General features: G+C 32.6%; 1 protein-coding gene across 2 annotated transcripts in view; it reads right to left on the bottom strand.

Annotated features, from left to right (window-relative positions):
- The window catches only part of LOC129605224 (neprilysin-1), a 115,539-nt gene that overhangs the window by 34,164 nt on the left and 63,304 nt on the right, over positions 1 to 18,071 (bottom strand). The window lies entirely within an intron of this gene.

The following is an 18,071-nucleotide window of genomic DNA, read 5'->3' on the forward strand; positions in this document are numbered from 1 at the left end:
AAAATTTTCAACCCATAAGTAAAATTTAATTTCTTTTAAATAAAGAGATTTTGTTTTTTAAATTATTTTAAAATTTAAAACTTTTCCGATTTTCCTCATATTTACAAAATTAAGTATTTATCAACATATGCACATACAAAACTTTGTTTACTACCTACATATGTATACATTTTAGAACACACACACAGACTATAACATTCCAGTCCTTTGTATGAATATAGGGAAAAATTAATTTTTGTAAAATTATTTAATATTTTCTTATGCATATATAAATTTGGGCTAATAAGACACTCATGTACATGTGAGTATGCATATGTGCGAAAAATAAATAATTCAAACAAAATCCAATAAGATGAAATAATAAAAAAAAAACCTTACAGGTGTTACAATTCTTTTTAAGTCTTGTTTTTCTTGCTCTTCTTTCGTTTTTGAACAGCCAGTCATTCAAGTTGTTATCAGTCATATTATAAAGTAAACATTTTAATATCCTTTTTACGATGAATGAAAAGTTAATAAGAAAAAATAATATTGAGAAATATTTGGTTTTTTCTTTTCTGATATTTTTATTTATTTATCATTGTTATACTCGTAATCCTCTTATCTTCTCTCTTTGTAATAAAAATGAAAACTTAAAGAAAACTAAGAAAACTTAAAGAGCTATTTAAACTATAGTTAGAAACTTGATAAATATTAGAAAATAAAGATAGAAAAGAAAACATTTTAACTACTTACATTACAATTTTTGTATTCTTGAAGGTCGTAAAAGTAACATTTATTCTTGTTAAGAAAATTAAATAGAACTTACTATATGGTATTCAATCTTAATTTTGAGGATTTTCGTTAAAATTTTTAGATAGTGTATTAGTAAAAAAAAATTGGTTATTTAGAATATAAACATTTTCCATACAATAAGTATATGAGTTGGTGTTATAGACGCAGATTATCCTGTATTGATCTAATAATTCAATAAATTTTCCATGGATGCAAGCAATGATAAAAGCAAAAATTCTGATATTTTGCTATTTTACATGAATTCCTAAAATATTTTTAAATTGTAAAAATAAGTAACTTGTTAGGATATTTCGAGATAAATTAAGCATATCAAAATTTTGACAAGTCAGAAAAATTAAACAAAGCAGAAGATCGGAACTCTTATTTGAGTGAATCTGATAAATTGCTCGTACTGCGGAAAAAGCTTTTCTTCTTACAAAATACACCGACAACACTTAAAATGGAGAAAATGGAAAAAAAAAATATTGAATATAAGACAACCGACTACAAAATAATTTTCTTCTATAAAAACCTTAAACACATATTCAATAACACTTTAATATTAATAATGTTGACTCTTGCTGACACAAACATAATAAATACGTGATTATTGATTTTGCCTTTAGTGTCAGAACATAAATTAGTTTTGTTTTTCCCCCCTTCAATCCGCATTCGATGTTTCGTTATACATTTTTCTTCTTTGTTTATTCTTCACAAACATAGTGATGTTTTATATGCTTTGTACGCACATACATATTTGAGTATACATATTTAAGTATATATTTTATTAAATAGAATTCATTAATCTAATAAAAATGCGGGTTTATTAGATTAATTGATAGATTTTTTTTTCTTTTGTGATCCGCTTTTTGATGATTTATTAATGGTATAAAAATTGTAAAAGTTTTTTTATTATTATAAAATAAAACAGACAGAGTAGGGGTTTCCAGTATGCAAGAAAAAAGTTTTATAATATTAAATAATTTTATTTTAGTCAAGATAGAGTCCTTATTGAATTAATTAAATGACGAGGGTGAACGAAACTCAAATTTTTTCAAATATAACAACAACTTCCTTTTTCTGCTGTTTTTTTTTTCCTAAAATCCCTACCCAAACTTGAAATTCTAGCTAATACGTAAAGCGTTCCGTAATACTACTGTGATTATAAATTTATAAAATTTCTTCAGTCATTATTAAATAAAATAATGCTTTATTATAAATGCACTCTATTCGTCCGTTTTTTTTTAAATCGTTTTTCATTTATGTATAGATTACCAAATCGACCGTCCATTTATATATAGATTACCACATTGTTATCCTCTTCCTCTCTTAAGTTATCACCCTTCAAAATAAATTGAAATTTTCAGCCATTTATTTGGTGTAGACTGCAAGGTTTACCTAAATTTTCTAACGAAAAAACTAACGACAAATATGTTTTTTTAAACAAAAAATTTATTTATCTGAACTGACCTTATTACTCGCTTGGTTCGACTCTAGCTCTAATTCTTATTAATATACATATATTGTATCAACAACAATGTTGTATGTTATAATTGTGTAAACATGTAGAACAATATAAGTACAAATCGAATTATTTAAATAAATGTGCTCATATACAAACTCTCGCTTTAATCCAAATTTATTCATCATATTGACAAAGTATTTACCTTTGATGTTAAACTTTAAAGAACAAAATACGATTCTGTTGACTCGAAAATTTTTACACTTAATGGCACACAATTCTTTAAATTAATTTTTGCTTAAGGCTTTTCAATTAATTGATTGTACGTTTTGTTTATTTTACCCCCACCATCCATTTTAATCCATTATATAAAAGATAAATTGTTTTTGTGTTCTTTTGTTCGTTGACAATATTGAGTTTTTTTTTTCTTGTGAAAACTTTAAAAGAAAATTTTTCATTAAAATTATTTTCTTTTTTATTTCAATAAACTTTATTATTAAAAATCTTCGAGATAAATCAAGTCATTTAAAGAGGGCGGATAAGGCACTATTTTGTGTGTATTAAATGACATTTAAAATTTAATTAATTTCTTTTAAAAATTTAATCTGACTCTAATTATCTTTCGGATTGCTTTTATAATAATTAAATTACGATAACTTTGATTTTTTTTAAGAAATATTTAATATTTATAGGTTTTCAGAATCATATCAATTAAATTATTTCTCAAGACAACAACAACGAGAAAACCAAAATTATATTTAAAATAACAAAATTTTCAATTTTATTCTAATTTTTCTTTTTTTTTTTTATTATTCAATAACAAGGATATCCGCATCTTGAATTTAATAAGCATAAACCATTTTTCATTTCCTCTTTTATTTTTCTTTCACCATTGTTCTAATATCGTTCTGAACAATAGATGAGACGTAAGAATTAAGACGCCTACAAAAAAAAATCAAGAAGAACAATAGAAAGAGACAAAAAAATACTCGGAAATTATGTGGTACATTTTAACTTCAAAAATAAATTTTTTTTGCAATCACACACAAAAAAAATATTAAAAACCACAAAAATATTTTTAAGGAAATGAGATTCCAAAAATACACAGAAAAAAAAAATCAGAGAGAAACAAATAATTTCACCATATCACCAATTTCACCATATCTAAATTAATTTCATAGGTTACCAAAAAAAAAAAAATGAAAATTTCATTTAATATTGAAAGTCAAGGATGCGTGTCTAGTTTTATTTCCTTTTTTCTTATTATTTTTATGGATCAAATTTTCCCTCGCATTCAATGAAACAAATTTTCAAATATTAAAAAGAAAGCAAGAATTATAAAAATAAATCCTTATAAAAAGGAAACAAACAGGATTTAGATTTTATTTTTTTCGTTTTTTTCATATTTTTTTTATGTATTTTTCGTTTTTTTTTCTTGGTTTCCTCCATATATTTTGTGTTTTTCTAGTACAAAAAAAAGAGAATTTCCCAACACACACATGTGCCTGAATATTGTATGAGAAATGTTGAATCACAATATTAAATTAATACCCTTGTTGACATTTTCATTGAATATTAATCGTACATACAAAAGTTTTTTGTGCATTTGTGTTACACACAAAGTTTTTTTGCTTAGCAAAATAATAAATGTTGTGAGTAACATGTGTCCTTGTTTACTTGTAAGCAAGACCAAAATTTTAAAAATTTTATATGACGATGGTGTAAGCACAACATGGAAATTGAACCATATACCAGTTGAGTACGATTTCTGATGGCTATACACAAATATTAAATTTCAAAAACAAAAGTCAAATTTGAAACATAGCTGTGCATTTTTATGTCCTGCCAGCAACGCATATTTTTCACGCTATTCAACAAAAATTCAATTATTTAACAATCTCAAATTTTTTTTGGTTGATTGGTTTATATTAGTGATTAATTCAGCCAGACCCCCACTTCAATTAAAAATATCTTACTATTTTGCTACTTTTGGTATTGATTTATTTAACCAAACCATCCCCGATATTCAATTTAGCTACATAATACAGAGTAAACTTGAGGCCGACCTATCTGAAACGAACATCTTGACTATATAGGGAAGTCGAATAATGGTCATTATTCGATTATCCGTGTATAGTGATTAAACCATGAGACAAAAGTTAAATCAACAGTTTTGATTGATTGACCCTATATGTTATATATGTACGAATATATATAAAAGAAAAACTTCAAGATTTATTGGATTTCCGATTTTTGTATCCTGTTCTTCACTAACTCTCATATATTTTGCTTTATAATCATACATAAAATATATTTGAATGATTTTCATATTAAAACAAAAAGAAATTAAAAAATTTCTTGATAAAAGAAGGGATCAACTTAATGTCATGTGTCTTCGTAATATAATATGACGATTTAATTCGAAAAAATATTTAGAAATTTAATTACCCTCTTAACTTAACATTTCTTTTCTCACATATACAGAAATGAAATGGATCATCGTTTTAAATTCAACTTTGAATTGGAAACAGAAATCCCACACATTCATATATACAAAATAAATTTATACAACATTAAAATTTAAAATTCAATTGAATTATTTGGATTCAAGGAATAAGATAACAAATTTTATAGCTATACTATAATTTCTAAATCGAATATACGTCAATTATTTATCGAAAATTCATTCTAAATTTGAAATTATATGAAATGAAAATTGTGATATATGATGAATAGTTTATAAGATTTGTATAAAATAATAAAATAAAGCAAATATAAAAATAAGTTCATAAGTACCTAGATAGATAACTCAAGCAAAGTGAATATTTAATCTTATCCTTGGAAAAATTACACAAAAAAAAAGAAATAAAAATTCTTTAAAAAAATAGAAATATAAAATCTTATTTTTATTTTTCAATATAAAAATCGTATAATTTATGTGTAAAATATTCAAGGGCACATATAAAATATATTTGTAGATCAATCGTATAAAAATAATTTTTAGATTTAAAGAAAAACTCTTTGGTACTTGAATAAATAAGATGAGTGTAAAATTTAGCAGAAAAATTATAGAAAATTGATTTTTCTATTTTAAAATCTGAATAAAATAAATTGAAGTTAATTTAAATAATTTAATTTTAGAAGAGGTAACAGCGTATTTTTCCACAAGCAGCTTGGGAATCTTGAAAATTTTTCACAATTCTGTCGAATATTTACAGTCTTCATCAAACTAAAACTAAAAGTTTCAGCAAAAAACACAACAAAAATAACGATTTACTTCTACTAGAGTCACTATTTATATTTCGGGTCCTGGCAATACTAGTGCTGCCAGGTGCAATCTGACACTTCCATTGGAAAGTTTGACATTTTTTAGGACAACTTCACTCAGAACGTTTTGTCATTCGAGCGCGAATTGTTTTGTTTACAGTGACTTGAAAAATTCATCTCGGTCAAAAAATGGAATTGTCCCGTGAAAATTTTCGTGCGATGATTTTTTACGATTTTCGGCGCGGATTATCGAGACAAGAGTGTCTCGATCAACTTGTTTCGACTTTTGGTGATGAAGCACCATCAAAAACCACTGTAAATCGCTGGTACCAAGAGTTTGGTTTCGGACGCCGTTCGCTCCAGGATGAATTTCGTGAAGGTCGGCCAATTTCGGTCGTTTTGCCGGAAACCATCGATGCTGTGCGCGAAATGATAATGATGGACCGGCATGTGACATACTGTGAGATTGAGGCATCCTTGGGCATTAGTTCCACCAGCGTACATAAGATATTGCATGAACATCTTGCCGTGAAAAAGGTGTGTTGTCGATGGATCCCAAAAAATTTGACGATTGCACAAAAGAAGGCTCGTGTCGATTGGAGCAAAGAAATGTTGAAAAAATTCAATCGCGGTGCGTCAAAAGACATTTATAAGATAGTCACAGGTGATGAATCATGGATCTCCAAATCCAACAAAAGTTGTTCGTGGAAGAAGCACATCGAAGCAAATGATCGCGTTTTTTTTTGGTATAACCGGTCATGTGGCCACAGTACCTTTAGTGGAACGTAGGACGGTCAATTCTGAATGGTACACCACCATCTGTTTGCCGAAAGTTTTCGAAGAAATAAGGAAAACAAACAAGCGCCGGCGAATCATTCTTCATCATGACAATGCAAGCTCTCACAAATCAGCTGAAACAATGGACTATTTGAGCACTCAAAATGTCGAATTGATGGGTCATCCGCCGTACAGTCCTGATTTAGCACCCAATGACTTCTTCTTATTCCCTCACATCAAAAAAAAAATGCGTGGACAACGATTTTCAACACCTGAAGAAGCAGTCGATGCGTTCAAAAACCATGTTTTGGAGGTGTCTCAATCGGAGTGGAATAAGTGCTACGAAAATTGGTTTCAGCGCATGCAAAAGTGTATTGATCTTCATGGGGAATATTTTGAAAAACAATAAAACCATTTCCAATGATAAATGTTTGTTTTTTATTGCTAGACCCGAAATATAAATAGTGACCCTCGTAACCTGTCACTCAAATTAAGTTTTTCTTGAATAGCAAAAATTTTCCTTAAGAATAAGATAAATATTGTGGTGCAGAGGAGTCATTACTAGGATTCCCCGTTTTTTGTCTAAATCTATGCAAGTCTAAACTATATGCAATATAACATTAGTTCCCACTACTTACACAATTGGCCTTAACAAGTAAATCCATGTAATCCATGCGACACAAATTATAACAAAATTCGCAAACTTCAATGTGCTCTAGAACGCAATTAGGCAAACAAATCTCTTAAATTAATAATACTCTAAAAATCATTTATAAGTTGCAAAATATCTAATTCACAAATTTTACAAAAAAAAAAATAATTTTCCTATAGAACATTCCAAATCTCACCAATAACCCTTGTCGTACTTTCACAAAAGTTTTTAAATCCGTAACCATACAGTACGTACATATATGTTATTTGACATTAATTACTTACTTTTAAAACAAAGAACAAAATTTCAAATCAAAATTAATTTGTGACCACATACAGAACGAACAAAATACACAAATTATATACATACAAACTTTCATAAACTAAAAACGTAAAATTAAATTAATATTATAAAATAAATAAATAAATAAAAATTAATACCCTATGTAATATGTCTCAATAAATCAATAAATCCCTTAGCAAGCAAAAGGATAACTACTAAATTCCCTTTCATATTTAGTAACTATATACGTATGTATAATGTTATTAAATAGAGTATGGTATAGCATGTACTAGTAGCCATCTATGTATAGAATATAGAAATTTTCTATTATCCTTTTTTTTGTATTTAAACGTCCAATTTAATATTTTATTATTGTCGTTTTCTTTCTTTCATTTATTTTATAATTTTGTTTTTTTTTTTTATTCTTACTTAATTATTACTTCCCTTTTTCGAATGGCACAATATAGAATAAAAAAAAATGTTCACACTATAAAAAGGACACACATTTCACAAATAATAATCTATCACTAAACAAAACCATAAAAACATAACCTATAAAAAAAATAAAGTTTTATTGTACCCCTTACATTTTATAACTAACAATACATAATTTAAGTATTATAATTCCAAAAACAAATAGGAACATAAAAAGTCCTTTTAATTCTAACGTTCTATTTAGAATTATAGTTAAGCCTATTTGGTATGTTTCAAATTTTATGTATGGCCATGTCATATGCGTATATACGTTTATATGTATATAAATATACAAAGTAGAACATACAAAACAAAATTGGTTATGGAATAGAATTTTGTGATTGTATGAGTTTCTTTAGCCCATATTTGGCCAATTCATTTATCGAATTTTATTTTAGAATTTTCTATTTTTACAGTAAAAATACTATTATTATTTTTCTCTTAAAATATTTATTAATTTTTGTATGCACATATTTATGTATTTATATATGGAAATATTAATAACATCTAAATATAATTGTGTATGTATTTCTACATGTTGTACAGTGCCACATATTTGTCTATTATACAAATAAATCTGATCAATAAATTGTTTATTCTTTATTCTATTGTAAAATTATAACAAAAAGAAAATAATACACACCTAAAATGTAGTGTAATGTAATCATTGTTTTTGTGCTCATAGAAATGTAAACAAGACCAGAAAAATCATAAATTGTTGCTAACTGTGTACCTAGATATTGTAGATGAGACTAATTTGTAATAATGTTTTTAGTACGTACGTAGACATTTTTTTGGATTTCATTTCAATGCGTCAGAAATCTTCATGCTTACAATATAATTGAAAATGGCAAATTAAAAAGTTAGCTAGTAAAAGAGGTAAGCGATGCCTTAAACAAACCTATATCTAGTTCTAGGTAAACAGGAGATCAATCGGAAACATTTGCCAAATCCATCGGACAATCTTAGTGAAAATTAACGAGCTCCTCAAAGGCAGTTTTAAGGGCTCCCTCAGAATTTCGTCAAAATTTGTCTAATCTCAAAAGACGCAAATAAAATTTTTGAACAGTTCATTTCTACGGCCCCAGTTCAAATGTATATTTTGAAGGCACGAGCTTACCTCCTTCGGAAGTTGTCATTTCAAAAAATCCTTGTTCATAGCTATGGCCACTACGACCTCTTTAGTTGCTCTACTGTAATACAGCAACGTAGCAAATATTTCCAATTCTATTTCCTCGCAAAATACTTCTGGTCTGGTAGTTTTAGATAATAAGAAAAAATTTAAAAAATATATTTCCGATCTATTATAAAATTTGGTATTCAAAAGAATGATGAGGGCTTACTGTTCTTAGAATTTAATTTTGGTATAAAATTTTAAATGTATTTGTTAACCAAAAGAAAATTCTTTAACACGTTCAATCCTTCACTGTATAGGCATGCATGTATTAGTGTTTTTAAAATTTCTTTTATTTGGACATTTTATAAAGGTTCCAATAGAATAAATTTCAATAGAAGGAAAACAACGCATCGACCTTAACAGCACAATAATAACAAAGAATGGTGAATAGAAAAAAAAAACAAAAAAAGCATTTTTCTTTGACAGGATTTAATCTGTTTATGTCCTTTCATTTTGATATTTATGAAAGCAAAATGTAATTTTTTTTTATCTCAGAATAAATAAATTAACGTACACGGCCACATATACATACACACTAGATATTTTTTTTTAAATAGAATTTTTTGTTAAAATTGGAGGCATTTAATTACAATTTCTATATGGGCAAAATATTTACAAAGTAGACCATCATTATTAATATTAATAGGAACACAGATTAATTAGGGTAATTTTTATAAATTTTTTTTTTTGTAGTGCTGATGAATTTATCATTGCTGAGTCCAATGATAAAGTGTGTTTAGTTTTTATATTTTCTTGGCTAAAAATCGTTTGTACACGAATGTACACATTACATAGTGGCAATTAATTATTTAGAAATTCTATTGCCTTAATAAACATATATGCGAGCCCACAGTAAATTTAATAAATTTCATGCACCAAAAAATATACGACAATATTGCCATGTGATCAGAATAAAATCGGTCACGTTGTTTATTTGATTAAACCGATTTTCAAATACTTTAAAACAAGCTGTACAATTCGCTCATGAAAAACGTACACTTCCCCGAAAAATTAAGTGATTCTTTTAAATGTGAAGAGAATTTTAAACCTCAAACATTTCTCAGAAATACTGTATGATTATGATAATTTGATTAACTGTAGTGCACTCTACAATGAAAGAGTGAGTACTCTACGAGTAAAGAGTGCAATGAAAGCAACCCGACAGGAAAATTGACATCGTGTAAAATGAAAAACTACAAAAAAAATTATTTTTTGTAGCGCGTTTCTTGCTAAATTTCGAAGCGAAAAATTTAATCTACTTACATCACAATATCCATCTTCAAATATTTAGAGTCCGTCGCCGCTGAAAGTAGTTTTATTTAAAAATATCTATTAACAGTCGTTGTCATTTTTGTATATAGAAATCACTCGAATACAAATGTATAAATTACTTCATCACACACGTTACGTCGCAGAAATATATTCATTATTTCCAATTTATCCAAATTAAAAAAAAAAACAATAAGAAAATTCGATTAATATTCTTTTACTACACCAATTGCAATGAACAAACGAATCAATTAATTAGCGCTATATAGTTTCAATTCTATTGTAATTACTTTTCTATACTGAAACATTTCAACGCTGTATTTTAATCTGAAACGATAGCACTTCATTTCATTTCAACAAAAATTCAATCCGCCTATGAAATCCTCTTACTAAGTGTTTTTTTTTTTCAAAAAGTTTTAAATTTCTTTTTTAAATGATTTCGATTTTTTTTCATCATCAAATTCATTTCGAAAAACCAAGTATCCTAAACAAACTATGTATGTGTATAGAAAGCATTATCGATACTGAGCAGAATTTCAAAAATAAAAAATATCGAGAAAATAAGAAATAGTTTTTTTTTCATTCAAAGAAAATTTATCGTGAAAATAACGAGCGAAAAATGATTGAACAATTCAGTTTTTAATCTAACAGCATAGCAAACATAATATAGAAAAGTTAATTAAATTCAAAGTTGTCTATATATTTAGACTTAGTGTATGCAGTGTAATGTAAAAGAAATAGGTAAACAAGAAACACTCGTACTTTTTCGCTTTCATTGTGTATTTATTTCGAAATTGCAACGAGAAAAGCTTAAGACGTGAAACACAATGCACACATCCCATACGTAATATGTGAAGCGAGAAGTAGATTTCCACTCAGAAATAATGATTTTCTCTTCTTTAATTTTTATACGTTCTAATAAAATACGCAGTCCGGTTAATAAATTGGCAAAGTTTGACTGGTGTAAGGCTGGTTTCAAACTTTTAACATGCGGTACAAATTTTTTTTTATGAAAGTTGTGTTGCCTTTTGGTAGATGAGGATCCCAAAATGGAGTGCAAATTTACTTGTAATCAAACGATTATTTTTTGGTATCGAAAATTTGATTACATTGTGATGTTTTATGTATAATATTATTTTTAGTATGAGATAATAACGAACCCTAGGGAGTTAGCAGTAGTATACCGGGATAACACCAGTAGTAGCATATACTGGGGTTAATAACGCAGTTATTTCTGTCAGTATTTTCAAAATACCTGCTGTGACATTTATAGGACAAAATTAATTTTTGTGAAAATAGAAAATAAATTTTTCATTTAAAAAAAGAGCATACAATTGTCATTAGGCGAGTTTCGGATATTTCCCACTTTAACAAGATGAAAGAAATTTAATAATATTAATATTTTAATAACTTGTGGGACGTACCAAATATATTTTCATAACAATATATATTTTCATAACAAAATATAATAAATGAAAAACTCTTTCAATTAAATTGTCGTAAAGCTACATATAGAATCGCGTATACGTGCATATAATTGTAAATTTATGTAGTTTGCGTGAAATCAAATTTTCCGCTTCAAATTCTATTAAAATACAAACATATATGTAGAAAGAAGATAAGTTATTTTGTTAGATTTATTATCTGCATTTAGAGTGTTTAAGATATGACAGAACACATCACATTCACTTCAATTTTTTCTCATATTACACATTTGATTGTTTTGTGTCAACGAAAAACTTATTGAAAATTATTCAGCGAAAAAGTAAGTTTATCATATATTTACCATATATTATCATATATTTACCATATATTTAGGGGCCCAAAACCGCACTGTCACCTCCTAGTGGTGGGCCCTGGTAATGGCGGAGGATAAAGGGGTGATTGAAACGATCAAAGTTACGTTCGTGTCGTGGTCATGTCTCGCGGCGAGCCTCTTGCTTTGTGAGTTTCAAGTCAAGGTGAAACAGCATATGTCGATGACTGCGTGGCTAAGGGGGAGCTTAATCGTTAGTATGCGGTCTCTAGATACCAGGCGCCCTCCAGTTTAAACGAGCCTTCCCATGGTATGCCGGGCTCTGCCATGGGTGACTTTACTTTCCCGCGCTATTCGTGGGACCAAAAATGGAGAACATAAACAATAACAACAAAAACAGCAACAACAAGAACAACAACTGTGCCGAACACAACAACTGCAACAACAACAACAACAACAGTGACAATTACAACAACAACAACAATACTAAGGACAACATTAATACAAAACCAGTTAGTGCTCAAGGGTCTTCGGAACCAGAGCTTCTCTCGACTGACGCAGAGGAGGAACTCCTTCTCACACCAGTAGAGGAAAAGGCGGCGCCTCCGTTGAAGACGGATAATCAGGATCCTCTTGGACCTATTATCCAACAAACTGAGGAGGACCTGAAAAGGTTGGACATCAGCGGAAAAAAACAATATTTCTCTGGTGCAAACAAGCGGCGTATCGCGGCTTATATCAGAGATGGCATGTCCCCAGAGGAAGCTCGCAGATATGAGAAGGAAAGTCTGAAAAAGCTGAAGACCTGCGGATCGGGTGTTGTGGCCGACCATACCCAGAAGAGGGAAAGGTCGAAAAGCAACACCCCTGCAGGGCCCTCAAAAAAGAGGTCGATGAAGGGCAATGTTGAGGAAAAGGTCCCTGGGAACATTCCTCAACAAAACCCGAAAATGACTTCTAATCGGGATGCAGTAGCACAGGTCAAGGTGGCCATCACTCATAGACTGCATCCAGAGGAAAGGCTATCCGAAGTTCAGATGGGGAAAATAAAAGTAGCCATCACGGATGAAATGGATAAAGTTGTGGACTCTCATCCACAATTCACTGCACCGTTGCAAAGGGACGGGTGGATTTACGTAACATGCAACAATCAAAACACCATTGAGTGGATAACCAGTGTCTGCAGGAAGATAAAGCCTTGAGACGGTTGCGACGTAGATGGCGACAACATGCCCAAACAGCATGTCTGCGTCACCTACGTACCAAAGGACGAGACAACCGTCAGTCTCTCCAGGGACAAATTTCTAAGTAGGATAGGGAAGCAAAATCCCGGCCTCAAGATAAGTTCCTGGAGGGTGCTGAGGATGGATAAGGAAAAGGACGGGGGCTGCTCCATCACCTTTTCCGTGGATGATTCCGGATTGGAAGATCTACGGAAAGCGGAGTTTCGACTTTTCCTGAATTTCTTCCGTGTTACCGTTCGGGTTAAAGGAAGAAAATCCTCTCAAGGTGCTGGCGGCAGTGCAGGACAAAATAAAAAACCAACGCCCACCGCAATAACGACGAGCACTTCAGGCCAACCAAAAGAGCCAAAACTCATTGGAAAGTCTGAAGTCGCTCCGAAAATGGCGGCAAGGGAAACGGAAAGACCATCGACCAGCACACCAAATACAAGCGTCCCGAGTGAACCAAAAGGCTCAAGCCTATCGGGAGCCCAGAACTGCTTCTGTATTTGCTGTTGGAGGGGCTAGCGTGGCACCTGGGACGGCAAAAGACGCTGTGGCAGGGCAGGCGCCCACCAAGATGTGTAAAAAGGCGGCAATGGGAAGCAAGGCTCATGTAAAGCCGTTGTCTAAAGGGCCAAAGCCCATAGACAAGAGCCGGAGGAAATGATATGGCTGTGAGGTGCATCCAAATAAACCTACAGCATGCTAGCGCATCTACCGATGTTCTAGCTCATAGATTTATGAAGGATCACCTCGATATTGCCCTTATCCAAGAGCCTTACATAGTGAAGGATCAGGTTAAGGGCCTAACAGGTGAGCAATTGTATGATAATACAATTGAGGGCAGGCCTAGGGCTTGCATTTTGTTTAGTAAAAGGCTAACGTATTTTCCCATTCCAGATTACTGTTCTAAGGATCAAGTAGCTGCGTTGGTAGATGAAGTCCTCCGGGGGCTGCTCATCCTACCTCCCGGGGGACTGTGTCCACTCGGACGAGCAACTGAAGGATCTAGTGGACTTTTGTGGAAGGAGGAACTTCCAACTTATAATAGGAAGTGATGCCAATGCCCAACACACCGTCTGGGGAAGCAGCAATATAAACAAAAGAGGTGAGTGCCTACTTGAATTTATATATAGCAATAAATTAATGGTTATGAATGATCAAACTGGCCAGCGAGGCCCTGACGGCGGCTATTAATAATGCCTACCACGGGAGCTGCCGCGCTAAGCCGAGGCGGAGCAATAGGAAGTGCCCGTGGTGGAATGAAGAGCTTTCAAGGCTTAGACTAAAGACCAGAAAGCTATTCAATAAGGCCAAGGCGTCGGGTTCGTGGGAAGAGTATAAAGACTCACTCACAAAATACAATAAAGAAATTAGGAAAGCGAAGAGAATCTCGTAGAGGGTGTTCTGCAAGGGCATTGATGAACTCTCCAGCAGTGCGCGTCTTCACAGGGTGCTTTCCAAAAAATATGCTAGCGGGTTGGGCCTAATGGAACGTCCTGATGGCTCCATGACTGAGAACGGAAAGCAGACGTTGGAGCTTATGGCGTCAACGCACTTTCCTGACTCGAAGATTCTTCGGAATCACTCAAATGCGGTCATTGAACCGAGGGCATCCTGGCCCAGGAGGGATGACTGGCAACGATCCCGCATAGTTTTCACGATGGGCAGGATTAGATGGGCTGTTTTCTCTTTCAGGCCCTTCAAATCTCCAGGTGATGACGGGATATATCCTGCATTTTTGCAGAGGGGTTTCCAATATATCGCCAGAGCACTGTTGGAAATTTTTCGTGCCAGCTATGAGTGGGGTTACATCCCTCAGGCATGGAGGGTGGCTAAAGTGACGTATATTCCGAAGGTGGGTAAGCGACCAAGCAATCACCCAAGGTCATTCCGTGCAATCAGCCTTACTTCTTTTCTATTGAAAGCAATGGAAAAAGTGATTGATAGATTTTTACGGGACGATGAACTGGGAAGCAATCCCTTGCATGAATCTCAGTACGCCTATCAGTCGGGAAGGTCTACTGTACTCACTCTGCAGAGTCTGTTGGGGGTCCTTGAAAACTCACTGGAGGTGCGGGAGGTGGCAGTTGGCTGCTTCCTTGATATAGAGGGAGCTTTTGACAACACCCCATATCATGTCATCTGTGAGTCGTTGCACAAACGAGGGATTGATGCGACAACTAGCAGATGGGTTAATCGGATGCTACAGGATAGGATTAGTAAGTCCGCCATAGCTGATGATATACTCTTCATCTCCGCTGCAAAAGGATGTCCGCAGAGCGGGGTTCTTTCGCCCCACCTGTGGTTCATTGTGGTGGATGATCTGGGGATACGCCGACGATGTGGCCTTCGTCGCGCGGGGAAAATTTGAGAGCACTATTTCTGATCTTGTACAGCAAAATTTACGTGTTGTGGAAAGGTGGTGCAAAGGCGTTAAGTTAAATATAAATCTAAGCAAGAGCACTTTAGTCGACTTCACCAGACGCAGAAGTAGCGATAGATTAACGAGCCTGCCTGGGAGTGACCGGGGCAATGCGGACGGCTCCCACCGCTGCATTGGAGGTGATGGTCGGATTGAAGGAAGCTCGGCTAGTGACTTACCGACTTCTCTCTGGCGAGGACGGGGCAGGACTAAAGTTGGCCCACAGAACTCACAGAGACTTCATTGAGAGCGATCCGATTCTTAGAATAACCATGTCGGATACCTGTCTGCCGCGGTACAACTTCGTCCACATGTACAGGGTTCTGTTTCCCGATTGATGGACGTGTATGTGCAACCCTTGACCCGTATTACACAGTGTTCCAGGCCGAAATACATGCAATAGAGATCTGTCTGAGAATCAATTTGGAAAGGGGGTATAGAAACCGCACCATCTATGTGTTCTTAGACAGCAGGGCTGCACTGCTGGCGCTTCGTTCAGCTCAGGTTACATCCAAGCTGATCTGGAGCTGCCTCGCTGCACTTATGGAATTGGCATCGGAGAACAGAGTGACGCTCATTTGGGTGCCGGGCCATAGTGGCCATGCGGGCAACGAAGTTGCCGATGAGCTGGCGCGGAAGGGATCTGGGGCTGACTTTGTGTAGCCGCTGCCTTTCTGCGGTCTGCCTTCTTCCGCCGTGGGGGCCAGGTTTGCCTGCCTGCTCGCGGCGGAATGCGGCCGTCATTGGCGGGACACGAAAGGGTGCCGTCATGCGAAAGTGTTGCTTTCGGCGTGCTCCAGCGGATTCACCGCAGAGTTGCTGGGGATAAGCAGGAGCCGGGTTCGCACTATTACGAATTTCTTCACGGGGCACTGCCCAGTGAAATACTACCTGCATAGGCTGGGGAAGTCGGGCTCCCCCCTATGCAGATTTTATGGGGGTGGCGATGAGACCGCCGTGCACATTGTCTGCGACTGTTGGCACTGGCTGTTCCACGCCGCAATTGTCTTGTGCATGGGTCCCTAAGTGTTCGGGAACTGTTGTCCAACTCCCTTAGGGATATCTCCGGCTTTGTGATTGGGACGGGGATATTATAGACGGGAGAGTGGGTGGGCTACAATAAGTCAAAAATGGCTGCGGTGGCTTGGGGGGTTACTCCTGTCCCACTCGGTTCCCTTAGAATCTACGAATATAGTATCTATGAATCTACCATATATTTATAAATGTATGTATGTAAAACATAATATATATTGTATAATTGGTTTATACATTTGTTCATAATATTTTTAAGTTATTTTTAAGTTATACAATATAATATATGTATGAGTGTATGTATATGCATCTATTTATTCTTGTATAAATATTCGCCTACCATATGCACATTATATATGTTAATTAATTATTTTCAAATATGTATTTATTTTGCAGTTCTTCATTTTATTTCAATTAATTAATATAAGAGGTGCATTGATTTGCCAAATTAGTTGACACCTTGTGTTTAACGCCTCCAAAATTCTATATCAAACACCATTCGTTTAAAATCAATAATACGAAAATTTTTTTGTTTTAGTTCATTGCCGCTTCTGTAACCACATTTCTGTGGCAATGCTCAAACATAAAAATGACAAATTTCAATTTTGACTAAAGTACAAAATTTGCTTACGAAATTTTAATTAATTTACTTAGTTCTACTCAATTACTTGAGAAATCTATGTGTTATATACAAAATAGCTCAAATTTCAATATTTTTTCAACAAAATTCTCTTAAATTTTTATTTAAGAATAATTTAATTCTGTACTTGCAACCTATTTCACCTTCTTAGTAAATGTACAAATTTAATGTTGCTATTAAGAAAGTTATAACAAACTTTACCTCATTAATTTTCAAAAATTTTATTAAGAATAGAATAGAACAATGTAGAATTTCTTAACTATCTATCGATTTTCTATTTCTAGAATAAATTTTTTAATAGCCTTTTGTTATTCCTAATAATTATATATAAATCTCATGTCATTAACAAAATAAATTTTAAAACCATAATATTCAACTAATTTTAAATCCACAAAATATTATTAAATTTTCATTACTCCCTCTATAATATAATTAAAAAGAAAGTTTTTAATTATAATCTCTTCTAAGCTATATAAAATATTTTTAATTTCCCCATAGAATAACTAGGATAAGTATAATATTTAATTTATCATATCATAATTGTGATCCCAATTGTTAATTTTATTTATTTAAGAAAATGTTTCATATATACATTATATTGAATTTATATATGTATTAAATTAAATATAATGGTAATAACATGAAAATTCTGGGGATAAAAATGAAAAATTAAAAAAATATTTCTGATTTCTAATCTATTTTGGTCTTTATCTTTCTATTTAACAATAGCATGATTGAATTTCGATACAATTTATTGTATTTCAAACTCGAATACTAAAATAAAAACATCATTGAATCAAGTCAATCAATTTATGTACTTTAAATTTAATTTTAAATTATTTGAAAAAAAAAAGATGAAAA

The sequence above is a fragment of the Condylostylus longicornis genome, unplaced genomic scaffold, assembly GCF_029603195.1.
Source record: "Condylostylus longicornis isolate FDR11 unplaced genomic scaffold, ASM2960319v2 ptg000013l, whole genome shotgun sequence".
Classification (NCBI taxonomy): Eukaryota; Metazoa; Arthropoda; class Insecta; order Diptera; family Dolichopodidae; genus Condylostylus; species Condylostylus longicornis.